Below are 8,584 nucleotides of genomic sequence, written 5' to 3'. Positions count from 1 at the left end.
GCTTTGCCACAGTAAGGTTCACCAATGTTACAGGGTATCATAAAGCTTCCTAGATCCTTCAATTTTAGTGGCAACTTGTTCTACAGGAACACACTGCACTCCTTCGTCAAGGCGACAGTCTTATACTCACTCAGTCATTTCTTCTTGGATAGTACATTCTTCAGAAACTTCACATAATTCCGCATTTGTTCTAAAGCCTCCACCAATGGAATATTGATATGTAATTGTTTCAGAACGTCCAAAAACTTTTTGAATTGCACCTCCTATTTCTGCTTGTGTTACTGCAATCTTTGCTGATATGGAGGTGATGGAACTTTCGATTGAACCAGACAACTCTTCTGAGTAGGTAAATCTGCATCCAAAGAAAATGTTAAAGTATCTGAATTCACTAAGTTAGGATTTACCTTGTCAGTCTTTGCAGATTCTTATTCCTTTGGTGTAGGAATTTCAACAGCTGGTTGATTCTTCTCAACGGGCTTATCTTTGTCCTCAATCAATTAGGGTTCCAGAATTTTACCACTTCGCAATGCCATTACCTTGATATGTTCTTTACCCAAATTTCTTGGATTCTCAATATCGCTCGGCAAGGTTCCTTGCGGTCTATTATGAAGCTCCGTAGCTAACTAGCCCATTTGGTTTTCCAAATTTTTTAGTGTTGCTGCTTGGCTTTGGATCAAAGCGCCATTCTTTGCCATGTACACTTTCAAAAAGTTCTCCAAACTATTTGATGCCTCAGCTTGAGGTAGTTTTGGAGCTTGCTGATTAAACCCTTGAGATTGGTTGAGTCTATGCTGCATAAAGTTGTTGTTTGGTCCATTTCCTTGGTTGCTCCAAGAAAGGTTAGGGTGATTACGCCATAAAGGATTATAGAAGTTTGATTATGGTGATTACACCCTGAAGGATTATAGAAGTTGGACTGGGGTCCTTATCCACTCCTATTTTGGTATTGGTTCCCCACATTGTACATTGACTCGGGATTCAATGGGCAATTCTTGAAAGAATGACCTTTCACACAGTACACACAGGAAACTACTTTAAATGGGCTTGGTGACTGAGCTGCAAAATTATTAGCACTATTAGCGGTAAATTGTTTTAACATGGAGGAAATAGACAATACTTGAGCTGATAACGAAGTGAGGGCATCAACTTCATGAACTCTGGCTACATGTTTTCTTGAAGCTGTTAGATTTGTTCGCCATTGATTGTTATTACTCGCGATCCTCTCAATGATCTCATAAGCCTCATTATAAGACTTAGACAAAATTGCACCATTCGCAGAAACATTTACCATCAATCTTGTATGTGCATTGATGTAACAGTCTGGTTTAGACCCTAATTGGAACAGTGGTTTTAGGACCACAAATCTGAGTCAAAAAAATATATTATTATTATTTTCTGTGTTTATAGTATGTGATAGCATGTGTGAAAGTTTTGTATGAAAATTCAATCATTTGTGTGCTTAATTTGTGAAAAGGACCTAATCGCGTAAAATGTAAAAGTGGCCTTCTATTTGTTAAAGTGCTTAATTTCTATGTCTCTTTAATTGTGAGGTCCTTATATTGAAAATAGACCATTTTAAGTTTGAGTGAACATTTATGGCCTTAATTAACATGAATAATATGTTAATTTATAAAAGGGCAAATTTGTAAATGAAGAATTATTATGTATTAAATAAAACAAACATGACAATAAGTTCATATTATCACCATTACCACCGAAATTGAAATAAAAAGAAGAAGAAAAAGGAGTTCAGGGTTTCGGCATACACAAGGCTTAATTCAGGTATGAATTTTGATTAGTTTTAAAAAATTTCTAGGTTTTTGTAATCGTTACTTAGTAATCTATCAAGGTCATGTCCTAATTCTTTATTTTGTTAATGATTTTGAGTTATGCCATTATTTATAATGTGATCTTTATGAATTTTAATGATAGTAAATTAAAGATATGTGTTAGATTACTATGTTTTGTCTTTGAATTTTTGATGAATTTGAGTAATTTGGGCTAAATTGTGAAATTTGTAAATTGAAGGACTAAAATGAGAAATAAATAAATTTTGTGGGCTTATATGAACATTATGAAAATTTGGCTAGGCATTTGTGCAAAGAAATTATGTGTATTTCGTGATTTTTTGAATTAAGGACTAAAGTGTCAAAATGTGAAAATGTGAGCGCTAATTTGTAAAATTCCCTAAATATGTATTTTTGGATTGATTTGAAGGATTTGGTGAATAAAAGAGTTAAATTTGAATTTATATAGATAAAGAACCAAAGAAAAAGAAATTTGATCAGGGAAAGTCAAAAGTTGTCGAATAGTCGATTTCGTCCGTTCAAATCCGTACGAGGTAAGTCGATATACAAATAAATGTGTTTTGAATTGAATTGCTATCAATTATATGCTATTGAAATATGATGAATGATTATATGAGTTGAGAAATATAAGACATCCGAGAAAGTATCGACAAAGTTTTGATATCCGAAAAGCACCGTACAAACCTTAGGAATAGTTAGGATACATATGCCATGACATAGGATCCGACTGTGTTATCATGTAAGACCACATCTGGGACATTGGCGTTGACTTATGATTTACATGTAAGACCATGTCTAGGACATTGGCATCGTATTTGATTTTGTGTAAGACCCTGTCTGGGATAGAGGCATCGGTATTTGATTACATCTAAGACCACGTCTAAGACGTTGGCATTGTACGAGCTTTCTGAGTTATCCGCGTATCCTTATGATTCCAAACGGTTCAACGGACATTCTGAGAAAATGAATGACTATGTGAATGTGTACCCAATTCAGGTACGTTTGCATTGTATACTATGTTTGAGAATGAAAGGTGAGTACATGTACCTTTGTGAACATATGATATAAGTATGAGAAAATATGTTATATGTATAAAATGAATTGGGAAATGTATAGTGTATATGAACTATGTGATTGATGATAATATTTGGCTATGGAATATACATAATTTTGATGATGTTTATAAAGTGAAGTTTATTTGTATATGACTTACTAAGCTTTGGAAAGCTTACTTTGTGTGTTTATCATCTGTTTTATAAATATCGAAGCTACCGAAAGCTCGAGGATCATCGAGGATCATCACCACACTATCGAACTTTTTTTTGGTACCTTTTGAAAATGTGAATATTAAAGTATGGCATGTATAGGCTAGAAGTACTTTGATTATGTTTTGTAATGTGTATATCATGCCATGTGATATGGCTAGAATATGGTTAAACTTATGGTTTGAATTTGGTATATGATATGTGATGCTATGTTGCTATTATGAGGTGTTTTTGGTTGGCCAAAAGAAATGGCCAATTTGGTAAGTTGTTGGTATATGTTTGATTCTGGATTTAGTAAGAATTTGGCATGAGAATGAATGAGGTAAATTGATGTTACAAATCATATGTTTTGGTATGTCTTTGGCTTATAAATGTTATGTTTTGAATTGTGAATTATGAATAAAATAGGTTGATGAATATATGATATGAATGATGTATGATTTGGGTTTGAAATTGGTTTAAAATATGATGCGTATTTGGTATTTGTAGGGAGGAGCCTTAATGGGTGGCAATTTGGCCTTGCAAATGGCCTATTTTTGCCCACACGGGTAGAGACACGGGGGTGTGTCTCAGCCGTGTTGCTCGAGGGCCATTTCGAAATGACACTGGGCAGACTACATGGTCGCACACACAAGTGTGTGCTAGGCCATGTGGCCAAGTCAGTTTCAACCATAGGCTAGACACACGGGCGTGTGGTTAGCCATGTGGCCAAGTCAGTAGCCTTCCTAATTTTCACACGGCATGGTACATGGGCGTGTCTTGTTGCTGTGTGGATAAGTCAATATGTATGCCCTGTTTTGACACGGCCTAGACACACAGGCATGTTTAAAGCAGTGTGAGGCACACGGTCTGTTCACAAGGACCTGTACAACTTTGAAAAATGTTTAAGTTTTGAAAAGTTTTGTATGAGCTCGATTTAGTCCCGACCCCTTTCTAATGCATTCTTAAGGTCTCGATGACCTAAGAAAGGGACTTAATAGTGATATTTGATTATGATATGTCGATGTTTGATTTTTTATTATGAATTTGTTTGTGAAATGTTTCGATATGTCCCGTAATAGGTCTTAGCCCTAGTCCGGTGACAGATACGGGTTAGGGGTGTTACAAATGAGACCATTATAGAATGTCTCCAAATGGATACAATGAGGAATCCCATGATGAGAACACTTACGAAGTAAATCTTTGAATCGCTTGCAAGCCTCATACAAAGACTCATCATCCAATTGTTGGAAAGTTGTGATCTCATTCCTCAACTTAGCATTCTTGCTAGGCAGGAAATACTTAACCAAAAATCTATCTGCTAATTCTTGCCATGTAGATACGGAACTTGGTGGCAACGAATTGAGTTATGCTTATGCTTGATCTCACAACGAGTATAGAAATAACTTAAACTTCAGTGCGTCTTCAGTCACACCGGCTATCTTGAATGAATCGCTCACCTCCATAAACAATTGAAGGTGGAGATGTGGATCTTTCATGGGCATACCACTAAATTGGCCCACTGTTTGTAGTAATTGAAACATCACTGTTTTCAAGTCGAATTGGGTTGCCTCAATATCTGGCCTTCTAATTCCTGAATTTAACTCATTGAAAAGTGGCACAGCATATTGTCTGATGCATCGATCCCTATCATTGGAAATGATGATTGGATTTCGTACATGATCGGCTTCATTACTTTGGTCTTGATTCTGATTTCCAAGGTCCATCTCGACTTGTTTTTGAGTTGTTTGTTCACGTTTTCTTTGTCTGAAAGTTCGTTCAATTTCAGCGTCTACTGGGAGTAAGTCAATAATCCAATCTATGCTCATAAACACCTGAAAAGAAAATCACAAAATTAAAAAGAATAAGTTAGTATTGTTAGAAATAACCAAATTGAAAATAAATAATTTCACAATGAATGACTATGGCAATAGTTGACAATCCCCGGCAACGGCGCAAAAAACTTGTAACGCTCGGGTTTGTGCAAGTGTACACAGTAGTTATCAAGTAATAAGGAAGATCGAGTTATAGTCTCCAATGGGATTGTATTTGTGCTAAGTCACTTAATTTGTAAAATTATATTAATAATTTGATAAATAAAAACAATATAATTGAGAAGTGATGAAAAATTTAGTATATGAAACTCAATGCAATGATCCCTAATGCAATTTATCTTAAGTATGCAAACTATATGAATGAAATAGATTTTAGCAGAATTAACACAATAAGCAACAATTATAACATAAATAAGCTAGGACAATTACTTTAATTAAACTTAAATTATTATCAACATGCTTATCAATATTCTGAAAAATATTCCATGTCAACTCAATCTTTCATGAGTTTGGAAACCACATTAGGTTCTTTCGGAATCCTTTACTTAGTAAATATGCATTTTACCGATCCTTATTTACTAAGGGTTTCTTAGTATTCGTGCGAGGTAACATGGACGTGTTAGGTTCGAAACAGTTTAGTCACACAAATCTAAAAACTATGCAGATAACAGAGCCTAGTTAGGATTGTTATGTAACTTACAATTTAGTCAGGTTAGGATCTCAATTGAGCATGCACATTTCAATTATGTGTCTATTAGCAGTCGTCTGGTTAGGATCGCTCAGCTAATTCAGGTGCATTTCAATCACGTATGAACGCAATACAGACTTGATATTAATTGAAAACATGATCGATTGAGGCACAAATATTATAAGCATAAATCAAATAATTATTATTTAATCAAAGCAATCATCCTAACTTAAATAAAATTAAGCTATCATTGTTGTAAACAAGAACAGTAGACACATAGCAAACATTCTTGAATTAAGTTAAAGAAAAGAAAGATTAAACCCAAATCAAAGTGGTTGTCACCCAAGACTCTGACTGACGAGGGCTCCTTCATTCCTTCGCTTTGCTCCTTTACTGATGGCTCTTCGAGGTGGCCAACCAAGGGCTCTTTAAGAGGCTAGTTTGCCAAAAATCCTTATGCAAAGAGGATGATAGGCATGAGGGGGAAAGAAAGCTAAGAGAGTTGAGAGAGGAGAGAATGATGAATGAGTGAGGGATGATGGATAAGTGAGAAATGGGGTCTTATTTATAGGTGAGGCAAGGGAGATAGTTTACTAAAAATAGGGGTGTCCATCATTTGAAACTTCATCCAAGAGTGGCCGACCATGATTTGTGGGAGTGTGGCTGATTTTTGCTTGATTTAAGTGCCACAACATCATCAGGATCAAGACTTGGACAATTGCAAATCTCTGGGTAAATCTCCAATTTCTTCAACTCTTCAAAGACCTTGTGTAATTAAACCAAAATTTGATTTATGAACATCCACGTGAAGCTGAATTTTGGGTTGACTTGGTCCTCCATTTGAATGGTTTTGTAATCAACATAAAGCTCTCAAACCTGTCCAACAATAGTAGATAATTTAGAGGACCAAAGAATATAATTTAACCAATTTAATTAATCAATTTACTTAATTAATTAAAACCCAATTTATTAATGAAATATATTAAAATAAATTATTAAATATAAATTTATATTTTATTATTTAATTTACTCATGCATGGCCCACTTTATAGCTTGAAAATATAACATGCTCAAATTAATATAAAAGAAGCCATTTTCGCATGAAAACTATTTAATAAAGCATAAAATCACATTTTAATAATGTCTATGTCTCAATTTTATATTTTAATATATTTCATTAAATTATTAAACAATTACTTGGTTTTAACAACAAATTTAAGTAGAAATCTGGCGAATTATATAGGAAAAATCCTATATATTTTTTAGTTTACAGCAGCCCAAGGAGAAAAGCTAGGCCAATCAAAGCCTCTATTTGTCAACTCTTGCAACTATGCTTTCAACTCTTTCAATTCTGTAGGTACCATTCTGTATGGAGCTATTGATATCGGGGATGTTCCCGGCACCAACTCAATACCAAACTCAACTTCTCGTGTCAAAGGTAGCCCTGGTAACTCCTCTAGAAACACATTCGAAAACTCACATACCACCAGAACCGATTCTAGTTTCAATTCCAAAACCTTAGAATCAACTATATAAGCGAGATATGCTTCACCACCCTTTTAAATATATTTTTGGGTCATCATAGCAGAGATTATACTAGATGCACCTCTAATCTGTCTGACTCAATTCTGACCCATTTACCATCCTAACAATCTAGCACAATATGTTTTCTTCTATAATTAACAATAGCATCATGTAGTGTCAACTGATCCATACCTAGAATCACATCAAACTCATCAAAAGGTAACAACATCAAACTAGTAGGAAAATCGTAGCCCCAATTTTCAGGATACATGATCTAAATGACTAATTAACTAGCACATTGACCCAAGGGATTCATTACTTTGACAGTATATTCAGTGAATTCAACAGGTATTTTCTTTTTGTCTACTAATGTAGTGCATATATACGAATGAGTTGATCCAGGATTAATCAATGCATATACATTAATATCAAAGAGAGAAAAAGTACTCGCAATAACATTTGGAGCAGAAGCTTCCTCTCGAGCTTGGATTACATAAGCTCTAGCAGGTGTTCTCACTTCAGAACATTAATTCATCTCACTGTTCTTTCTTCAATGGAGAGTAGTATTTCTAGCATTTCCAGATTGTCTACCCTTTTGAGAAGTTCTTCATGATTATTTGGTTGATTATCGAAATTATTTTGCTTCTTAGGACAATTTCGAAGAAAGTGGTTAGTAGACCCACAACAAAAACTAGAAACACAAAAATATACACACTTTTTTATGCCCTTTTTAACTCAAATTCATGCAAATTCGTAGTAATTCTTGTCGAAAAATATATAGTAATTATAAAATAATTAAATTGTACTTAAATTATTAACATGTTTAATTTTAATTAATTTTATAATAAATTTTGATTAATTTTGATCATTTTCGACAAATTTGCACAAAAAGAAAAAAATGGTTCGGCAGGCACTGCTAGAAGCGCAAAACTGAGAAGTGATTTTGGAGCATCAAGGCGAATTAATTTTTAGCCTAAGAACGTCCAATTATGAATATTAATTCATAATGTAATTAATTTTAATTTTAATACAATTTATTTTGGGTTAAATAAATTATTATTAATTAATTATGAAAAGAGGCCCAGTTGAGCTAAACCGAGAAAATGGATTCGACCGAGCACTGGGCTACCCAAAAGTATCCCACATGCTGACCCAATCAGCTTGTTTTGCTGATTATTTGGCTTGCAAAACAGCCCTTGAAGACTCCTTGAATTTGCATTCAAACCCCTCCACTTATCATGCCTTTTTAGATTTGCCCCTACCTTAAAATAGCAAGTTTGAAATCTGTAACAGCCTGTTTTAGGGTCAAATCAGAATAGTGGTTTCGGGACCACAAATTCAAATTAGAAATATTTATTTTATTGTTTCTTTATGGTCTACAGTATGATTGAATGATTGTGAGAAAATTCCGTTAAAAAATTTTATCGATAGAGTGTCTAATTTGACTAATAGGACTAAATTGCAATAGGTGCAACATATGAAATT

At 34.2% G+C, this 8,584-nt stretch overlaps 1 non-coding gene across 1 annotated transcript; it reads left to right on the top strand.

The window, feature by feature from the left end:
* Window positions 1-4,222: 4,222 nt before the first annotated feature.
* Window positions 4,223-4,329, top strand: LOC128287455 (small nucleolar RNA R71). Its single transcript, XR_008278155.1, has one exon. It is a non-coding gene; the product is annotated as a small nucleolar RNA R71 (small nucleolar RNA).
* The last annotated feature ends 4,255 nt before the right edge of the window (window positions 4,330-8,584 follow it).

The sequence above is a fragment of the Gossypium arboreum genome, chromosome 13, assembly GCF_025698485.1.
Source record: "Gossypium arboreum isolate Shixiya-1 chromosome 13, ASM2569848v2, whole genome shotgun sequence".
NCBI lineage: Eukaryota > Viridiplantae > Streptophyta > Magnoliopsida > Malvales > Malvaceae > Gossypium > Gossypium arboreum.
This window is presented reverse-complemented; position numbering and strand designations above follow the sequence as displayed.